The sequence below is a fragment of the Amyelois transitella genome, chromosome 16, assembly GCF_032362555.1.
Source record: "Amyelois transitella isolate CPQ chromosome 16, ilAmyTran1.1, whole genome shotgun sequence".
Taxonomy (NCBI): Eukaryota; Metazoa; Arthropoda; class Insecta; order Lepidoptera; family Pyralidae; genus Amyelois; species Amyelois transitella.
In genome coordinates, this window is record NC_083519.1 from 8528862 (window position 1) to 8550971 (window position 22110).

Genomic DNA, 22110 nt, shown 5'->3' on the forward strand with positions numbered 1-22110 from the left:
CATCCTCTTTCACTCCACACATTTCTCTTACTTTATTTCTAACTCGATCTTTTAAACTAACACCATACATACTTCGTAAAGCTCTCATTTCAACTGCATTTACTCTACTTTCATTTTGTTTCTTCCATTCCCAACTCTCACTCTCATACATAAGTGTAGGGGCACACCATTATGAACGGCCAATCGAGCACTTTTTGATACCCTCCTACTTCTCATAAAGGAATGTAATGCCCCATTTACTTTATTTCCCGCAGCCACTCTTCTTTCTATATCTCCCTCATACTTGCCATCCGTAGTGAACATACAGCCTTAATACACAAATTCATTCACTCGTTTATCTATTGAACTATTAAATATAGTATCGTTGAAATAATTTACCACAAATACGGCAAGTATCGAACAATTCTAAGACTATGCATTCTATTGAAATTATATGGTGACATTTTAATATTTTTTTTATAACAAAACTTAACTGACAAAATTGAAGAGCAAAATTCAAACAAAGTGCAAACATTATCTCAATAATAAGGCTCGATATCGTCGCTTTGAAATTATTTCAAACAGTACAACGCTACGTCGATCTCTAAGGGACATCCTTAGGGTATTCCTCGACCAGCCAGACAGAGCTCCCAGTTCCTTCATCTATCCAAAACGTTCGGGGTCAAAATAATCTGGTGGCTTTATACATAACAATTGCCCCGAACCCCTTATCTAAAAGGATCATTTTTCATGTCTCTGGAACCGCGACGCAGTATTTGTCACAACTCGTTCAAGGCTTTTTATGGGCCGGAACGGGGGACTTACCTTTCCTTAGTGTTGGGAACAAAGATTTATTTCACTCCCGCGTTTAAGTTTCGTAATCAAGTTTTTAGTGTTTGTAGTTACGGGTGTTGGAATGTGTTATTACTCGAGCGATCTGGGTCATGGTGTTCGTATTTTAGCCAACTGTAAGAGATGGGTTATGGTATTTCCCTCTGTGGCGCAGCGGTACTACGCTTGTCTGTGTTGCTGGAGGTTCTGGGTTCGAAACCTGGCCAGGGCATGATGAGAAAAGAAGTTTTTCTGATTGGCCTGGGTCTTGGATGTTTATCTATATAAGTATTTATTGTAAAATCGTTGAGTTAGTATCTCGTAACACAAGTCTCGAACTTACTTCGAGGCTAATGTTAGCCTCGAAGAAGTTCGAGACTTTCGTTGACTGTGTAATTTATCCCGTATAGGTATATTTATATTTTCCGCGTTAAAAGGCGTCAAAGCGTGTAAGTCTGTGTCCAATTCAATGTCTCCCTTGGAAAGGTTCTTTGTATAAGCTCGAGCAATGAAAGGCTTATTAAAAACCTATGATACCATACCATAAACTGGGAAATACAATACCATTTTTATAAGTAACAAATCTGATCTTTTACCCACGGTCTACCTATGTTGTCTCACTAGGTTGTGAATGAGCTGAAAAGATTAATTATTCGTCTGGATATTAATATGTACATAATCTTCTTCAGAAGTTTAGATATCAATATTTAAACCAACCGTCATCAACATACATAAACTTCTGTGTAAATAACTAACTGGCTCGCAGACAACGGCCAAATCTACTGAGCGCATGAATTTGGCTTGTAAATATGTTCCTTTAAAAGCTTGCGAAGGTAATCAGTAATAGAGGACTTCCCAAAATTACCACGAGAACTTTAATTAAACAAAACACACTCGGGAAACGCTTACAAAAAAAAAATATAATGAAGAACGAATGTTGAAACTGAATGTTTTTAAGCGTTTAAAAACATTCTTCACTGCTTCCATCGTCTGCAGTTTCCTCACATAGGACGCCAATTTCATGTCTATAATCCCATTTTAACGAGTTGGTTGGCTTCGGCGCATCGAGTTCTCATCAAGCGTAGAGTGCGCAATTCAACATACATACATATGGACACGTCTATATCCCTTGCGGGGTAGATAGAGCCAACAGTCCTGAAAAGACTGAATGGCCACGTTCAGTTATTTGGCTTAATGATAAATAGAATTGAGATTCAAATAGTGACAGGTTGCTAACCCGTCGCCTAAAAAAGAATCCCAAGTTTGTAAGTATATCCCTTAGTCGCCTTTTACGACATCCATGGGAAAGAGATGGAGTGGTCCTATTATTTTTTGTATTGGTGCCGAGAACCACATGGCGCAATTCAATTCAACCATATATAGCAGCCAGAGGGCATCGTGGTGAAATACCTGCGATCCCATGATCCCCTCAAAATGGCAAGAAGGGTGCACGGAGGCGTTTACGTGGGTAAGGTGGAACATTAGGCGCCAGGAGTCTCACATTCTCCCGGGTTCACCTAGAAAGGCGCGGAGGTCAGATGGGAGTCGCTTCGTGTAAAAAGCTGACCCATTCCAGGATCATTAAAATCGTAATTTTCTCTGGCAGGAATAAGGTAGAAAATAATAAGTATTAAACAAAATACAAAACTTCTGTTAATCTTAATAGATGAATAAAAATAATAATAAATAATAAAATAATACATACATAAAATCACGCCTCTTTCCCGGAGGGGTAGGCAGAGACTACCTCTTTCCACTTGCCACGATCTCTGCATATTTCCTTTGCTTCATCCACATTCATAACTCTCTTCATGCAATTCGGGTACATTTGACCTGACCTTCTGAATAAAATAATTATTGTAAATAACTTGATAATTGTTATCGTTTCGCCATAAAAATATGTACATGCCGCAAACATAGAACAAAATTGTAAACACAAGTTAGGAGTTATTACGATTTTTTGCACAATTCCTATTGGGTCATTTAGTATTTGCTGAATAGTTCTGCTATACGCACTCTAGTTGTAACAAACTGTATACTACCTCTATGACTCGAGCACATTGCAATCGCCTTTTCGCTTGAAGACTTAAGCCAGCCACTATCACAGCAGCGCACAGGATTGTCGACTCAAATCGGATAATTAGACCTCTACTTAGTGGAAATTCTTACTTGCCTAGTCGAGTTTTACGACGTTTTTATAGATAACATCAATGCAGTGTGTGTATCGTTGAAATTATAAAATCAGAAAACGGAAAATGCCATGTTATAAGTACTTGATACTGTAAGAATGGCGTGTTGTCGTCTTGATGCAGTATAAAAACATTATGGTAATAAGCCTTCCCTTACTTGCCTTTTGCGACATCCATGGGAAAGAGATGGAGTGGTCCTATTCTTTTTTATTTTGGTGCCGGGAACCACACGGAATATTTTTCACTCATATAATCACTGCTATGTCCATTGTGGGGTAGACAAAGCCAGCAGTCTTGCAAGACTGTAGGCCATGTTCAGCTGGTAGGCTTAGTTATAAAACTGAGATTCAAACAGTGACAGGTTGCTAGTCCATCGCCTAAGATAACACCTATAATTTCACACATAATATAATTTTGATACCTTTACTACATATTTGGGATAGTTTATGAACACACCGATTTAATTAACACAGACAAACAAACATGTTGATTCAAATTCGACTAGTGTATATATCTATTTACTGTTTCATATCTTTGGTTTCGTGATCAAAGGTGAGTATCGTCTTTGATAAAGTCATTAATAAACATATACTATTATGGATATGCTGTTAGTAATAAGATTACATTTACGGTTCACGCATAGTAAGAACAAAACGCCACTCATATGTTGACAACACTGCGTAGGCGTCGCTAACGGCCTCTGTGGCGCAACGGTAGTACGCTTGTCTGTGACACCGGAGGTCCCGGGTTCGAACCCCGGCCAGGGCATGATGAGAAAAGAACTTTTTCTGATTGGCCTGGGTCTTGGATGTTTATCTTATATAAGTTTTTATCATAAAATAATAGTAACGTTGGGTTAGTATCTCGTAACACAAGTCTAGAACTTACTTCGAGGCTAACTCAATCTGTGTAATTTGTCCAAAAAAAAAAAATTGTTTTACTCTTGTAGCGCAACTAGCTGTCCCGGCAAACGTTGTTTTGCCAATTTTTAAGTAATTTCTAGTTAAAAAAATGACAAAGGTTGACAACCGTTATCACTAATAGGTATGCAAAATAGATGTTGGCCGATTCTCAGACCTACTCAATATGCTCACAAAATTTCATGAGAATCTGTCAGGCCGTTTCGGTGGAGTACGGGAACGAACATTGTGACACGAGAATTTTATATATAAGATAAAGATTTTACCTTTCTATCTATATATTTTACACAGATACTTATCTTAGCCCACTTCATATAAACTATTATTATAAATGCGAAAGTTTGTGAGTATGTCAGTATGGATGTTTGTTACTCTTTCACGCAAAAAACTACTGAACCGATTACACGAAGCGACTCTCATCTGACCGCCGCAACCTTTACAGGTTAACCTAACCTGTATTGGAACTATGGTTACACATCCAGTTGCCTGAATGTGCAGGTTTCCTCACGATGTTTTTTCTCACCTTAAGAGCATCGGTTAGTATTGAAACGAATGTTAAACTTTGAAAAGAGTTATTGGTACATGACATCATGCAAATTATTAGCTTCCTGCCACTTTATGCAAGCGTAAACAAGCAAATTAACCGAGCTATATAATATCCAGCAAAAATGCGAACGTTCAATACACAATTACTCAAATTACAATTAAAATATGAGCTAAAACAATTTAAATTATCAATTGCATGAACATGACAATCGAGGCAAAACGTTCTGGCATGATGTGATTTTCCGCTGCAATAAGCCGCGTAGTGGTTGACGCTACGCATTCGAAACAGTCAAGTGTGCTACAATGATGTAGCTTTTATTTATTATTTTTGATGCGGTATATTTACTAACATTAATTGTGACGTCGTGCCGCCGCGGTCTTCCCTGCCTCTGCCGTTTATTCGCGCCGATAATATTGCTGTTTCGCTTTTTATTATGACGTGAAACGGGGACAGCGATAGTTTTTCGATAAAAATGGCGTCGCGCTGCCAAGCCACGGGGGCTGGATATTCTATATAAATTAAGCGATCTTACCTTTCGGCCTACCTCTGCGTTTAACAACTTAAGTAGCTCGCATCTTTGATGATTACTTGCTGGATTTCGCACCTTATACTAAACTCACGCCTCTATACAGAAAGATGGCCGAGACGAACGTTAAATCGAGGATCCAAGTAGATCTAAGTATCTTGATTAAATCGAAGAGGTCCTGGCCAAGGGTCATGTATCTACTGGAAGAAATTCTCTAGAAATAAGTAGTGCCCTTGTACAAAATTTCTCTTTAGTTTAAGTTCTATTCTTATTTCTTTTGCCTTGATGTACATACATATATAAATGAATACATAATTAAGGTCTGGTCAAGCCTTTACCAACGAGCTTACCTTCTACCTCTCTGTCTACCTCATAACAAATTATCACGTGTACCGTTTACATTTGACTGCAACATAAAACGACTTCACAAAATCGAAACGCAATGAAACCAGACATTTAAAAGCAATAAAAGGATTCATACGAGTTCGGCGGAACAGTTCCACATTTTGAGAAAGTCAATAAATTTGATCCCAGGTTGCCACAGCTGCTCTCTCAAATATGATAGGAATTTATTCCCAGTGGAGATTTGGGGCCAGATGCGAATACTATTTTACTCAAAGCAAGCTATTAATGTTGGCGTAATAAACATCTTCGCTCGTAAATTCTGTGAAATTGTACGTGTGAAATTTTCATTCATTTTCCCTGTTCAAGACAACTCTTATGTCAGATGCTGGGTATAATAGATTTGCAAGTTTGAATTTCACTTAAAAGACCAATCATTTATGACAATGTGACCATCTCGGAAGTAAATAATTACAAGATACGACATAAAAAAAAATATTTTTAGTAAAATTAGTTAGCAAACTTGAAAACTAACATGTAATCTATCATCCTTTTAACAATAATCTCCGTTGCATTCCCATCTCTTTGGTGAAGAGACCCAATCCTGTGATCACGTGGATTGGGTCAGGTTTTAAGATGAAACTTGATGATTTAGTGTTCGAATCGGTAAGGTCGGTTGAAATACGTGATGCGCAAAAAGGCACAGGTCAAATTCAAATCCTAGAGGCCTTTACCAATGACTATTTTCAAAGTTATGTACATTAGTTTGAATACTATGCAATGGTCTTACGCTGAGGGAACATCGTAAGGAAACCTGCACATTCAGGCAATTTAATGTGTAACCATGGATCCAATACGGGTTAGGTTTACCTGGAATGGTTGCGGAACTCAGAGGAGAGGACGGAGTCGCTTCGTGTAAAAACGTAACTCACCCAATCTAGAATCCATGGTCAAAGGTATACCCCGGGCCAGAGTGTCCAGTTCAGAGAGGTGAGAATGCAAGGATGCAACCGGGACTAAAGCCAGGAGGAAAAAGAAAGAAGGAAATTTACTTTCAAAGTAAGAAATGTACTTACTTGCCTACCCCTGCGGGAAAAAGGCGTGATTTTATTTATGTACGGTATGTATGTAAATGTACTTAAATAATGACGTTATATAATCGCAATGAAGTTTGAACATATCAACATGCCACATTCACCCAATTATGTATATTCATAACTCCATGTCGACCACAACACTATTATAAAGGCATAAATCGCACTCAGCTTATTAACTCACCAACATTGTATGCTTTATTAAAATGTTCCATTTCTCATTTCGTTTTCACTCGTAAATGTGAAATAATGCCTTTCAATGCATTAACTCGTGAGTTAAGTAAAAAAATTGATAGGTATCTAGATAATTATATGGACACTATATTTTATTTTTCGTACACATTTTGTTTGTACACGTGCCTTGTGGTTTTTAGCACACATAGTGTAAAGAATAGAACCACTCCTACTTTGTCCCATCGATGTCGTAAAGGGCGACTAAGAGATAGGCTTATAAACTTAGGATTCTTTATTAAGGAGATTAGCTAGCAAGCTGTCACTCTTTGAATCTCAATTCTACTCAATTCTATCATTTAGCCAAACTGCTGAACGTGGCCTGTCAGTCTTTTCGGGATTGTTGGCTCTGTCTACCCCAGATGTGATTATATTTATGTATTTATTTTCGTACATATACACAAACACGTAAGTATTTCATCTATTTATTATTTGTAGGCAAGTAAAAAGTCTCTTAAAAAGAAAATTAAATTCGTCAATATATCCAACAGCCTAAAAATAACGAGCATCACTAAAAACTTTATACAAAAAATAGCTGTGCCCGCGACTTCGTCCGCGTGGAATAGTTATTATGGGCATTATTGAAGCCCTCAAAGATAAATAATTCTCCCCGTTTTTATCACATTTTCTATTATTTCTTGCCTCCTTATAGTTGCAGCGTGATGTTAAATAGCCTAAAGCCTTCCTCGATAAATGGTCGAATTCGCCGCAAAAGGAATTTTTCAATTCGGACCAGTATATCTTGAGATTAGCGCGTTCAAACAAACAAACAAACTGTTCAACTTTATAATATTAGTATAGATCTGTCGTATTGTAATACTGCAGACTTTGCTCACCGTTTTCTTAAACAGCTTTGTCAAAAGCCCTTTTCTTAGCGATGCTTATGATTTAATTATGTGACTCAATTTGAAATTCAAACCGCTTTCTTTTGTTAGTTTCAGTTTTCTTTCTCAGAATGTGACAATAGAAAAATAACTTTTTATTTTCAAAGGAATATTATGCTGGAGTCTTACTTACATATTGTCAGTAAATTTAGAGATTCAAAGAGAGTAGCTGTTAAAGGAATATTATATTGAAGTCATAATTACATACAGTTCCATGTGGTTCCCGGCACCAATACAAAAAATAATAGGACCACGCCATCTCTTTCCCATGGATGTCGTAAAAGGCGACTAAGGGGTAGGCTTATAAACTTGGGATTCTTCTTTTAGGCGATGGGCTAGCAACCTGTCACTATTTGAATCCTATCTTAAAGCCAAATAGCTGAACGTGGCCTATCAGTCTTTAAAAGACTATAGGCTCTGTCTATCCCGCAAGGGATATAGACGTGATTATATGTATGTATGTATTACATATAGTCTTTAGTCGATTTAAGCGTCGCCGGTCGAATCGGTAAGGTAACGCTTAACACGCTAAAATGCATATTGCGCATGAAGGGTTCAAAATTCGAATCCCATCTCGACCATGTACAAATAACTATTTTTCAAACTTATGTACCTACATTAGTTTTCACACAAATTTATGCTCTTACGGTGAGGAGGCATCGTGAGGAAAACTGCACATTCGCCTAGATGTGTAACCGTGATCCAATGCGGGTTAGGTTCCCCTGCAAAGGTTGCTAAGGTCAGATGGAAGACACTTCGAGTAAAAACTTGACTCACCCAATACAAGATCCATGGTCAAGGACTTACGTCGGGCTCCTCTCCAGAACCTTCATCTAAAAATCCCGATCTTATCTCGTAGTGTAGGCCTTCTCCTTTCAACGTTCACACTATTTATAAGAGACTAGAGGCCGCCCGCGACTTCGTCCGTGTGGAATAAATCCCGCGGGAACTCCAGGTAAAAGTAGCCTATATGTTATTTTGGGTCTTGAGCTACCTACATACCAAATTTCATCTTAATCGGTTCAGTAGTTTTTGCGTCAAAGAGTAACAAACATCCATACTAACATCCTGACATACATACTTTCGCATTTGTAATATTAGTAGGATAATTTCATTTTCGACATGCTCCATTCAACGTCTTTACATGTTAAAATCATCTTAGCATTCATTTTAAATAAGTCGTTAAATTACATAAATATAATCATATCCACGTACCTTGCGGTGTAGACAGAGCCAACCGTCTTGAAAAGTTCGAAAGGTTACGCTCAGTTGTATGGCTCAATGATGGAATTTCGTTTGGTTGCAACCCATCGTCTTCAAAAATAATGTTAAGTTTATTATAGCTCCCCTGAGTCTCCTTTTACGGCATCTATCAAATATATGGAATTGTTTTATTCTAAAGTGACGGGAACAAGATGTAAAAAAAAGGTTTTAGTTATCACCTCCAAACAGCTAGCGTACGGCTTGTGTAGTCACACGGATAATACAATAAATCTTTATCTCCCAAGAGAGGTACTATTGGTTTTTACGACATCAAATCTCTGCCCTTCGGATATCTTACTTGTTTTATATCACGCGTTAACCCTGTACTTTTTACTTTAAGAAAAAAAAAATACATTTGTTCCCGTATCTCTCTTGCCCGATACATACAACTGTGATTTTCAGGGCAAGGGTGAATAGGCACTATTTGAGCTTGAGTGCACCATTTTAGGCCTCTTACATCATCTTGCTTACCACTAGGCAAAGCCTGAGGTCAAACGCACTTAAATCTATAAAAAAATTCGCTGTTTTAGTGATTTTTGTATAACAATAAAAAGCGCCAGCGGTGCAAAAAATAAGAACCCAAAAAAAAGGTTGCGAAACGAAAATGCCATTATTTCCTACCTATACAAAATTTACACTAAGAGGAAAATCATTATTAACCGTCACACCGTCGGGGGGAATGAAAAAGAAACCGTGTCATCCTGAAACTTGTTAGGAAAAAGTCGTAATACCGGTGGAATCCAGTTTAATCCGGTAACGGGTAAATTACGCGCCTAATCCCTATTCGAGAAAGCAATCAGCATTAAATACCTGGTAGGTATCGAGATGCGAACGTAATTCGTGCCAAGACTGCTTGCTTAAGATGTACTAAAATGGGTGATATTTGATATGGCATTTTTTTGTGCCTGGACGACCGAGCAGTGATCAGTGTTACTGACTTCAGTGAAACCACAACACGGTATTTTGGTTATATAATAAAATATAGAAAACTATTATTCAGTTGGGAATCGAAACTGGAACCCCGTGGTGATAGGCAAATACGCTGACCGCTGGACCGGCAGTTCTACGCGGTAAAAATATAAAAAATAAAACTAATTTTCCCAGACTGATTTTTTGCTCCTGTATTTGTAATATTTAAATTTTCAATGAATACTATATACACAAGCGGTTGCCCGCGACTTCGTCCGCATTAAATCTCTATAAATTTTAACTTTGTCATTCCAATGTTTAAGCTATGTTACTTCAAAGTAAAATCCGTAATGTAGTCTGCTCGAAAAAGTTAAAAATACCACGAGAAAGTGATTTAGTACTAGAAGGACGTCCTGGTAAAAGGTCAGGTCAAAAGTACCCGAAACCGCCGAGCTTGCATGAAGAGAGTTATGAATGTGGATGAAGCGAAGAAAATATGCAGAGATCGTGGCAAGTGGAAAGAGGCAGTCTCTGCCTACCCCTCCGGGAAAGAGGCGTGATTTTATGTATGTATGTATGTATCTACTAGAAACACTAAAAGTTATAAGAATATCACGATACATTCCTCTTGAACTGTTACCTCTCATTCCACTTTCTTACATCAACGTTGTCATTTGTCCCGGCGACGTGACCGCTGATTTCCCGTGAGTGTCACGCTCAGACCGAACAACACACGAAAATATGTCTTATTTACGTCTTACTATGACTTTTTTCTAGTACCGTTTTTGTGGATTATTTTCCAAGAATAAAAATATTTAGTTTTAATGGTTTCATTTCGCGATTTATACTTAATAATTACATCAATAAAAAAATCGTCATTTACAGTTATATTACACGTGATTTTTTTTTTGTAAGTTAAATTTAGATTAATGTTAAAAAAAAAAAAGAAATTCTCATTATTACAAGATCACCGATTTTGGGAAAAAATTAGCCGTATATTTTTTAACTTATTATATTTGTTAATTAAAACGTATTTTATTTTTTAATGAAACTTATTACAATATATTATACCTTGTCACATTTAATCTCTTAATTCGTGTCATGCAGTAATTACAAAAAGCACACATTTCGTGAGCCATACGGAAAGTTAAATTACATTTTTACAATCATAAATTTCCCATGCGTCCAGAGATTTCGGGGTAAATTTAAATAATACACCGGTTTTAATTAAAATATTTTTCTAAAGTCCATTCCGAAAGTCCCATTTGCATTCGGAGACCGTCTTAGTATTTATTACTTTAATTAAATTTTATTCGGGAGCACAAGGGGTGAACTTCGTGCCGAATTATCAGGGGATAGTAACATTTTCAGGCTATTGTTTGTAAATGTTCACCTGTTTGTCAAATTAGTGACTCGAGTAAAAAGGTTTTTTACTATTTAAAAAAAAATTGCATGTTCTACGCTCAAATATGAATTTTTCAACAAATAATATGCTTTTGTAGTTGAATCTTTCAGAAGAAGCTTAACTGTGTATGAAAATCTTGCCATAAAAACCGCAAATTTGTCCTGATGGCAAAGTTTTTGTCATTTACAAAAATCTAACTTTTTAATTAACCCTTTACGTTGTGAAAGGAAAAAAAAGTACGGCCGCAGGGCTCTGCTTGGACAAAGTGCTTGCTTCACTACCACGGTAACTACGAAGTTTTAAACTCACAAAATTATTTTTACTTCGACTTCGCTCGTTTTATGTTTGAACTAAACGAAAGGCTTGTGAATTTGGATGAAGCGAAAGATATATGTGCAGGGTTTGTGATAGGTGCCGTGTGTTTCCCGGCACCAATACAAAAAAGAATAGGACCACTCCATCTCTTTCCCATGGATGTCATAAAAGGCGACTAAGGGATAGGCTTACAAACTTGAGATTCTTTTCTAGGCGATAAACTAGCAACCTGTCACTATTTGAACCTCAATTCTATCATTAAGCCAAATAGCTGAACGTGGTCATTCAGTCTTTTCAAGACTGTTGGCTCTATCTACCCCGCAAGGGATATAGGAGTGACCATATGTATGTATGCATATGTTTGTGATAGGTACGTGAAAAGATATATTTTCTGAGTTATGATTTTATGTATGTACCTTTTTTCTTTCTTTCTTTCACGACCACCGCTCTAATCGCGTAACAGAAAAAATATGTTAATTTTCTTTCTCGCGGGAATTTCGGAAAATCTTCTCACACTTAACCAAATAAATATATGTATGTAATACCAAAATTCAACTCTTAAGACCGGCTGTGAAATATTTGAATAACTGGTATATCTTCGTATATCCTTACGTTTACAGATTTGATAATCGGCTTTTATGTTACTTATGTGGTCTAGAAGTGCACTAACAGAGAATTTCCCAATCTCACGGGAACAGGATTCAAAGCAATTTTCCCTTTTACGAGGGCAAAGCTAAAACCTGCTGTATATAGCACTTCTTAGTATATTTTTATAATAGAAAATAATAGATTTATTTTCAAAATTGGATACAATCACATCACTTAAATCTAATTATAACTACTACCGCTTCCAAAGCGTATCTGTAGAAGAGGCGGCGGAACAAACTACTCATATCTATACTATCATTTTCATCGGACGGCAATTTACAAATATAGATTTCTTAAATCTAAATCGTGGATGAATGCACATTGTCTACTTTAAAAAAAAACATGAATGAATGTAGAACTAATAATGTCAATACGAATATTTCGTCAAATATGTATATAAAGATAAAATAAAATATGTACACACTGTACAAATTATGTCAACACGTCAAAAATGCACAAGCATTTAAGAGGCCATTATGTCAAGCTCGGGCCACACATTTTTATCATAAATATAATCCTCCGTACTGTAATAGGCTTGAAAGCTCATCTTTAATGTAACATGAAAAATTAAAAGAAAAAAAATTGTCCATATTCTAAGTTTTAGAATGCGTGCAGTTTACCCAACGTACATCTACGGCCCCTCATTAAACGAAGCTGCAAAGAACTTTTTGCCAGTTCGCGGCTAAAAATGCCTGTTAAATGGTGTATTTTTCCTTTCACTCTATAGGGATTTGCGACACAAAGATTTTATGGATTAATTAAATGAGTTCGGTTTGTGATAATATTTTATTGAAGGTATATTAAAAAAAAACGTATTTTTATTGTATCTCAATAATGGGACCATTCCATATCTTTCCCATGGATGTCGTAAAAGGCGACTCAGGTATAGGGCTAGTAAACCTGAAATTCTTCTTGTAGGCTAGCAACTACTGTCACTATTGAGTTAACGTATTATAATAAAAACAGCTGAAGGTGGCACACTAATAAGTCTTTTCAAGACTGTTGGCTCTGTCTACCCCGCAAGGGATATATATATATATATATATATATATATATATATATATATATATATATATATATATATACACATATATATATGTGTGTGTGTATAAAACACTAGGGGTTCTAATATACAGATTATAATATTTGAATCTAAATATAAAAGCGACAAACCACGAAACGAATTCTTTTTGAATGTGTTAGCCGATATTAAAATGTGAAAAACGTACTTAAGCCGTTTGCATTATGCATTTTTGTTGTGCGCTGTTCTTAGCAGACAGTGGTTTAAATTAATGAAAACAACACAATTGATGACACAAAAAATGTATGCTGCAATAATAAGTTATTTAAAAAAAACTTAGCATATATGCCTCTCTCCGTAACGGGGTAGACAGAACAAACTGTACAATGTATGGCCATATTCGTAGAAAATAATAGAAAGAGCTTATGTATTTTTCTAGACAAGTAGAATAAATGTCTTCAAATAAAATTAAAAGGATATTTTTGGGGAAATGTAATTAGTTGAAATTGTCATTTGTCGACAAAGATTTCTAATTTTGGCTAGGACAAAACAAACATAAAGCAAAAGAGAACCATTTTAACAAATATAAAATTTGTGCCGTGCCGTGTGGTTCCCGGCACCAATATAAAAAAGTACCACTTCATCTCATTTCCCATGGATGTCTTAAGAGGCGACTAAGGGATGGGCTTATAAACTTGGGATTCTTATTTTAGGCGATGGGCTAGCAGTCTGTCACTATTTGAATCTCAATTCTATCATAAAGATAAACAGCGGAACGTGGCCTCTCAGTCTTTTCAAGTCTGTTGGATTTGTCTACCCCGCAAGGGATATAGAAGTGGCCATATGAATGTATGAATGAATAAAATTTGTGAAATACCTAAGCATATTTTTTTTATACGGCCAGTAAATTGGAATACACACAAATTAAAAATACACGCCCAATTTCCTTATAGACTCAATGTAAATAAATATTCAAACAAATTTGTGTACCTACATCTAATTGGTACAAAACACATTGATTTACCGTTCATTATAAATGTAGATAGGTCAACACCTTTTCATTTCACATCAATAGGTACGTTTTATTGTGTTGCGTCGGCATTTCGAAGTTGAAATTATGGCGTATCTTCAATTTATCTATATATTTTTAAATTATTTATTCCACATATTTCCAATGGACTAAGGGATAGGCCCTTAGTCGCCTTTTACTACATCCATGGGAATGAGACGGAGTGGTCCTATTCTGTTTTTTACTGGTGCCAGGAACAACACGCCACAAGTGTGTCGATATCGTTTTTATACCATATACATTATGGTTTTTATACTTAAACGACATAAAAACAAAACTGTTTCGATCACTCAAAGGATTATTATAAAAAAATAAAGTCCGGTACACCCAAATCGGTATCTAAACAAACGTAGCGTAAAATAACACGGTAAATAAGCCAAATGGAGGAAGCAAATGCTAGCGTGGGTCAGAAATCGCTGATCAAGGGTCAGAAGGCCCCGGTCGAGAGTACCTTATTGTCGCGATTCAGATTGACGATTGCCCAGGTGAACTACAATAACTTAGAAGTTGGTAAAAAAATTTTTTATATTTCTTTATATTTTTTTTCTTAATTTTAATAAATGAAGACTGATTTCTGATTTAAAATCCAGCGCTAATGGTATTAAGAGAACATTCAGTCATTTGAAATAGTTGGCTCAAAAATTATTGGTTTATTTATACCTACATAAAATATAAAATAAAATAATTATAATAAACATACCTACATAAAACTACAATATATAAACAATATAATATAATTCACTACAAATATATTATATAGGTTTGGATAATTGTAGTTTCCACATGTTACGACTAAGAATAAGTTTGGAAAGAAAATAATTCAGAAGTCTAAAGTCACCGCGGTCTATCGTCACCTGAATTGGCTATAGGCGCTGTAGGGGAATTGTATTAAAATTTGCATGAGTTTCGTCCCGATCGGGTCCCGAATGATGTATTCTAGTATATTTATGTGATTTGGTACTTCAAAATGGGAATGTGTGATGTTGGCATGTGTTTGAAGATAAAGTGCCGTGTGATTCTCGGTACAACTATAAAAAAGAATAGGATCACTCCATCTTTTCTCATCATCTCTTTCCCATGGATGTCGACAAGGCCACTAAGGGATAGGCTTATAAAATTGGGATTCTTCATTTAGGCGATGGGCTAGCAACCTGTCACTATTTGAATCTCAATTCTATCATTAAGCCAAATAGCTGAACGTGGCCATTTAGTCTTCAAGACTGTTGGCTCTGTCTACAACGCATGGGATATAGACGTGACCATATTTATGTATGTATGTATTCTTCATTTAGACGATGGGTGGTTTAGTAGATTTGGTCTCGGTGGACGGCTGTTCGCCACTCTGTGTGAAATGTGTAGGTAATCTTGTCAAATAAGCTAAGGTTAAACCTCTCCTTAGTGTAGTTGATTTGAGTGGGTTCATTGACCCCGGCCACTTAAGTAATTCTGCTTAAGATGCAACCCGGTATCCGTTCAGATGATCAAAATAACGTAGAAAATAAAAAAGGAATCTATTTTGTAGAAATTGTAAAAAATACGTATGTATGTTTATACATACATACGTATTTTTTATAATTTCTACAATCTCTACGAATAAAGACGTTGTTATCAACGTCTTTATCCGTAAGTATACGGAGGTGACAGACCCAACAAAATCGACAAATCCCTTAGTCGCCTTTTACGACATCAATGGTAAAGAGATGGAGTGGTATTGCCGGGAACCACATAGCACACTGTTTTACGGGAATTATAAAAGACAATATTTTAATATTCACTCTTGACCGTTCATACAAAAAATTGACCGGTACTTTTTTTAAAGGATTAATACATTCAAAGGGAAATGCCTCAATTTTCAGGCCGTTAGAGGTACATTACAAAAGCTGCTTAAGAGGAAAAGAACAAATCTTAACCATGTTCCCGAAAAGGAGGTTCGTGTGTAACACATCCGTACCCGACCAGAAATTCCGGTCGGACGCGATAATTTTCCCATATTATGTACCGTTCCGAATAAAAGGAGGGTTGAAAAGATGCTGGCTTGTTGAAATTTATTGGTAGTAAAAATATTACATCCATTTTTTTTCCCCGCAGTTGTCGTAAAAGGCGACTAAGAAAATAGGCACATTCGTCAGTGCAGGTTAGATAGATAGATAGATAATTCATTTATTTAATTTGCTACACACGATTTACAATTTCATATGGAATACAAATTAATAGGGTGTGAGTTGCAGCAATACAAAATGGTCACAACTCAACGAATTTATTGCTGTAGAGCAATACGCTGATTTTCAGTTATGACCTAGGTGCTAGTGCATATTATACTATTTATTCAAAATTAGTTTAGTTTTAACAAATCAACCCCTTTTTTTGAATAAATATGTATTTTTTTATATGTACTGAATAATTAAAACAATTAGTCTAAGGCCAAATACAAAAATAAAAGAATCCTTGACTTATTATGTAACAAAAATATAACAAAGGAATTTACTTCTTACATTATTTGCCACTAAATAGATTTTTCCATTATATTTATTTGTATCGTCAATTGAACAAGAAAAAAATTTTTTTCTGGCATAAATCTATCTGAAAGCTCACTATTACAATTTTTTTCAGTCATTAAGTTGGGTGTCCCAACTGACTGTGGCCTTCGATTCTTTTCGAGACTGTTGGCTCTGTCTACCCTTCAAGGGATATAGTAGAATGTATACCTTATTTTTCCTGTCAAGTCATAACATCTTTTTTCCCTCGTATTGTACCCTCTTTTATACCCCTTCAATACCATTTCCCATTTTTCTCCACACTGTAACTTATAACTTTAACACAATTTTAAAATCTACGCGCGTGTTTATTTAAGTAAAATTAGTGTATATTATTTTAATCCTATTAACGTAACGAATCTAATTTAAATTCACTTCTTAAAGTTTTTTCAATAAAACAAATCTATGCTTAATGTGTTTTTTATCCGTCTTTCACGTCAATTACATTTAACTGATCTCCATGAAATTTTGCAAACATATAGTATGGAGTACGGAAAAAGACTTGAGGTTACATTTCACGTAGGGGAGCCGCCCATTCGCGATAGTCTCCTTTTACTATAATTTCAGGAAATATCACCCGGGAATAACACAAAAAAAAATAAAGAAGATTTTTTAAGTAACTTTGTTTCTCTCGTTCAAAAGCAAGCAGTGTGGTGAAAAATGTCTCCTTTTTCGCAAAGAAACCTTAATATATCTTTTGTTTGCGTTTTAATTACTTTTGAAGCGCAAGGGATTTAAATTAATTCTGTTACTTGCTTCGTTTGTCTTCCTTTTATTTTTCATGCTTGAAAAACTAAGTCTAAACGAGCTTTTAGACCAAGTTGACACTGTTTTTCTAATAGTTATTTTGGTAATAAAATAAAAAAAAGTTGTGTAAATCAGTGTTGGCAACACTGAACGTAGTAGGCATTCCAACTAATATTGTAAATGCAAAAGTAAGTTTGTTGGTTTGTTTGTTACCTCTTCACGCATTGCCTACCGAAAAAATATTCTTGAAAGATTTCGTATTGAAGAATTCTGTTGAAGTGGAATTTGCGAAAACTTGTATTCTTTTGTGTGCTCATTTAGTCATACATTCGTGCGTGCAAAACAGCGGGTAATAGCTAGTGCACCACAAAATTAAATAATGCAACGAATAGTCCGTTATACGGAATAACCGTCATCGTAAGAAAATATAGAATTACTATGGACAATTGAAAAAGGGTTACACGTGATTGAAATAAACCTGTAAGCACAATGTCACTAAATATAGAACTCCCTAGGGAAATCACCGACCAACGACAAATCTTTAAAGCCACCGAGGGTCGCTAATAAATTGTGTTTATTGCACACGCGATTTGTTATTGTTTTAGATACATATATCACGTGTCTTTATTATATGGTAGAGAGAGACAACAGCTTTGAAATTCTCCAACTTACTTTGAGGATAGCTAATCTGTGTAATTAGACTTGTAAATATTCAATTGAATAGCTAAGTGCACCTATGCCTCTATAGGCACAAATTCAATTACCACCCCGGCCTTGTACAATTTTTTTTTGAGTTATATTCAGTTTGAGTGCTAACAAAACATCGTCAAGATACTCGTACCTGCACATTCATGCAACTGGATGTGTAACCATGATTCAATACGGGTTAGGTTTCAGATGGGGGTAACTTCGTGTAAAAACCCATCTCACCCTATCCAGGACCATGATCAAAGGTGCAGACGAGGCTCCACTCGAGATAAATAAGTATGTAACAGACACTAAGGCCAGTAAAGTAAATAACCTTATAATTAAATATATACTCGTATGAGACAAATTACACAGATTGAGTTAGCCTCGAAGTAAGCTCGAAACTTGTGTTCAAGATACTAACTCAGCGATACTATATTTTATGATAAATACTTTTATAGATAAACTTCCAACACCCAGGCCACATCATGCCCTAAACCAGTTCGAACCCGGGACCGACTGTGTCACAAGGCCAAACGGCGCAGCACTATTGCAAACGAACTTCTGCTGCGCCACAGAGGCTGTCATAATTAATTTTATATCATCTTTAATTTAGTATCTCGTTACACAAGTCTCGAACTTACTTCGGGGCTAGCTCATTATGTGTAATTTGTCCCGTATGTATTTTATTTATTGACGGTCTCTTTGGCATCTTGTCTGTGACATCGGAGGTCCCGGGTTCGAATCCCGGCCAGGGCATGATGAGAACTTTTTTTTTCTGATTGGCCTGGGTCTTGGATTTTTATCTATATCAGTATTTATTATAAAATATAGTATTGTTGAGTTAGTATCTCATAACACAAGTCTCGAACTTACTTCGGGGCTAACTCATGATGTGTAATTTGTCCCGTATATATTTTGATTTATTCATTTATTAAATTTTATACATCTTCCCATAAAACTGAGTGTAATCCGAATATTATACTTCTGACGCCTCAATCTCCATATTAAACCGCAAAATTGTAACATACTATGAATGTATGAGAAATGGCTGTACGTTCGTATCAGTATAAATCATTGTTGTGTAAATTGACGGCACTTGGGCGGAACACGCAGCTGGCAACACTGTACATAGAGAGAGGAAGATATGGTAATTATTATTAATAATATTTTAATGGAGTCTGGATAATGATCACACACTTTGTTTTAATGGTGCCGTGCGGTTCCCGGCACCACGGCGGCAAAAAAAGCTGAAAGTGGCCTAACAGTCTTTTCAAGACTGTTGGCTCTGTCTTCCCCGAAAGAGATATAGGTGACTGTATGTATGGACACTTTATTTTAGGCTCCCTGCCTGAAAAGAAAAATGAATAAAACTTAGTCTGTTTCTCAATTCGTAGGCCAAGACGGCTTAATAAATGAATCATAATTAATTAGGGTAAGGTCAATGGTAAGTGCCCTAAAGTCGTGCACCATCCTTATGTTGATGTTAGTCTTGGTTGCGCCAACACCCCTTTAGAAAAGACCTGGACGGGCCTGTCCGGGACCTTGACCCTGGATCAGTTTTTCATAATCTTACATCAAATAAAGATTTTAATCCGAAAACCATAAATTGTGTAATAATAAGTTAAACAAAAAAAGATCCACAGAACAATTGGTGCGCTCATAAATACATACATATATCATCACGCTTTTAACCTTTGCGAGGTAGACAGAGCCAAGAGGCTTGAAAAACTACTTTCACTGTCTGGCTGAATGATAAAATTTTTAATTCAATGAGTAACAGGCATAGACGTAGAAAAAAAAAGGACGGCGTGTGGCTTTAAAAAAAGTGAAGCATCGTGATGACGGCGTTGTACGTGAGTGACAGAAAACTTGCTATGACGTGAGATAATCTATGACGCATCTATGACGTAATGGCGGCCGACTGTCACAATATTGGTATCTGCGTGAAGCGTGTATGTATGTATATTATTGGTGCTTCATTTTGCCGTAAAGTAAAAGTCTATCAGCTTTTTTCTGAGTCTATAGTTACAGGTTGCCAGCCCATTGCTTAAGAAAATAATTTTAAGTGTTTCTCGCTCTCTTGATTGACTTTTTAAATCTGCACATCAAGAAAAACAGCTGGCGTTCAAAATGTTTTTTTTTTTTCAATTCTAGACTTATTACGCTGCGGCGATGCCCTTTCGATAACTCCATTTTGTTTTTGTACCTCGATTTTTTAATTGACACATATTTTTATTTATGTTTTTTTTTTAATATTTAGTATAGTATATTTAGTACATCGAATAAATACTTATTACTTTATTTTACTTTTCACAGACCATCGTGGAAGCTTGCTCTAGATAAAAGTGTTAACAAAAACTTAAATTTTAATTCCACTTCTACATATTTAAATATCTGTGGCCAGTACGCATTGTAAACAGTTGTATGTTTCATTTATATCCCTTTGTTGCCACTACATTATTCGGGCGATAAATTTGATTGTCCTCCGCTAATTAGCAATTCCACTTATTTACTTACCATAGCCAAGTGGATATCGCCCTTTTAGTCCACTTTGTGCCTCATAAATTTTAATGAACTATTCAGTTGTAATACACGAATGTAATTAGTTAAATATCTAATATAACTTTAGGAACTTCCTCTTCTTCTTCATCTTTTTGGCTATAAAATAAATATAAAAAATTATATCATTTCAAAATGACTGACTCACTCACTGGTCTACTTCCTATTATTGAATTACGTTTTTCAGACAGTTATGTTGGACAACTTTTCTTCCTAATCTTTAGTAAATTCTAAGTTACGGTTAAAAGTTGAAACTAATAAACGTTTAAAAGATCAAGGCAACTTAGTTGTAAATTTTAAATCCGCCTCGGGTAATGTAATCATTTTATTTGAATTTCAAGTTTAAGCTTGAAATGAGCTCCTGCTATTTTTCAGACCGACGCTAACTCGAAATAGGTCAGTCGGATGAAATAAGAAGGAGTCAGCGAACGACATTTAATCTAGAAAGGGAACTACTGGTTTGACAAAATGTAAAAATGCAGGATGAAATTAGAAATTATGTGTTTTTTTGTTAATTCCTTTTTATAGTTACCATTGCAAAAACAAAAGATCTCTTCTTTTATATTCCAGAAGCTGATTAAAATCTTACATAAAATTATCAATTGGTAGGCAAGAAAAAGCGAAAAATCATTAAAAAAAAAATTCTATAAATAATAATTACATGTGATCACGTCTTAATACCTTACGGGATAGATAAAAGTCAACAGTCTTGAAAAGACTAGAAGGCTATGTTCAGATTAAAAAAAGGAAACTTTGAAAGAGGCATTGTTTCACTCCCGAGGCAGTATTTGAACCTCTGCTCTCCTGCTTTTTATTCGGGCATCAGTTACAGCAGTTCAGACAAAAACTCAATTTAAATATGGAACTCAAATGCACGAGTTCTAAATTGCACTTGACCTATTTTATTTACAATCGGCCTTCAAATCCCAAGACATAATTCAGGGAATTTAAATCCATTTTAAACTAACTTGGTCTGGTTTGATGGGTGATTAATTTTAGTCGCGACTTCCAAAACAGTTTGAACTTAAATGGCTGTTATAATATTAAATAACGCGAGCGATTTAAGTCGATACTACACTGCAAGCTATAATACTCTGAGTCCGACGCTATCTCATGTTAAATAAAACGAACCGCAGTTTTTAGCTGCTTGCACACAGTTACTTATTTTCTCTCCCTATGGTACAAGACAATTGTTTTTCTATATCTGTAGTAGACGTAGAACTCTTTATTCTAAATGACAAAATGGCAATCATAATAACAAAAAGTACTACCTTGCACTATCCACACATAATATCTATCCATACCAATATTTTTCATTTAAAAGTATGTTCATTTCATGCTTTAATTTCTTATCAAATCTTAATTGATTTTCGCACATACATATGATTGAGAGTAATGATAACTAAG

At 35.7% G+C, this 22110-nt stretch overlaps 1 protein-coding gene across 1 annotated transcript in view; it reads right to left on the minus strand.

Moving 5' to 3' along the window:
• Positions 1-22110, minus strand: part of LOC106129556 (limbic system-associated membrane protein) — a 157159-nt gene that overhangs the window by 50568 nt on the left and 84481 nt on the right. The gene's annotated exons all lie outside the window — the stretch shown is intronic.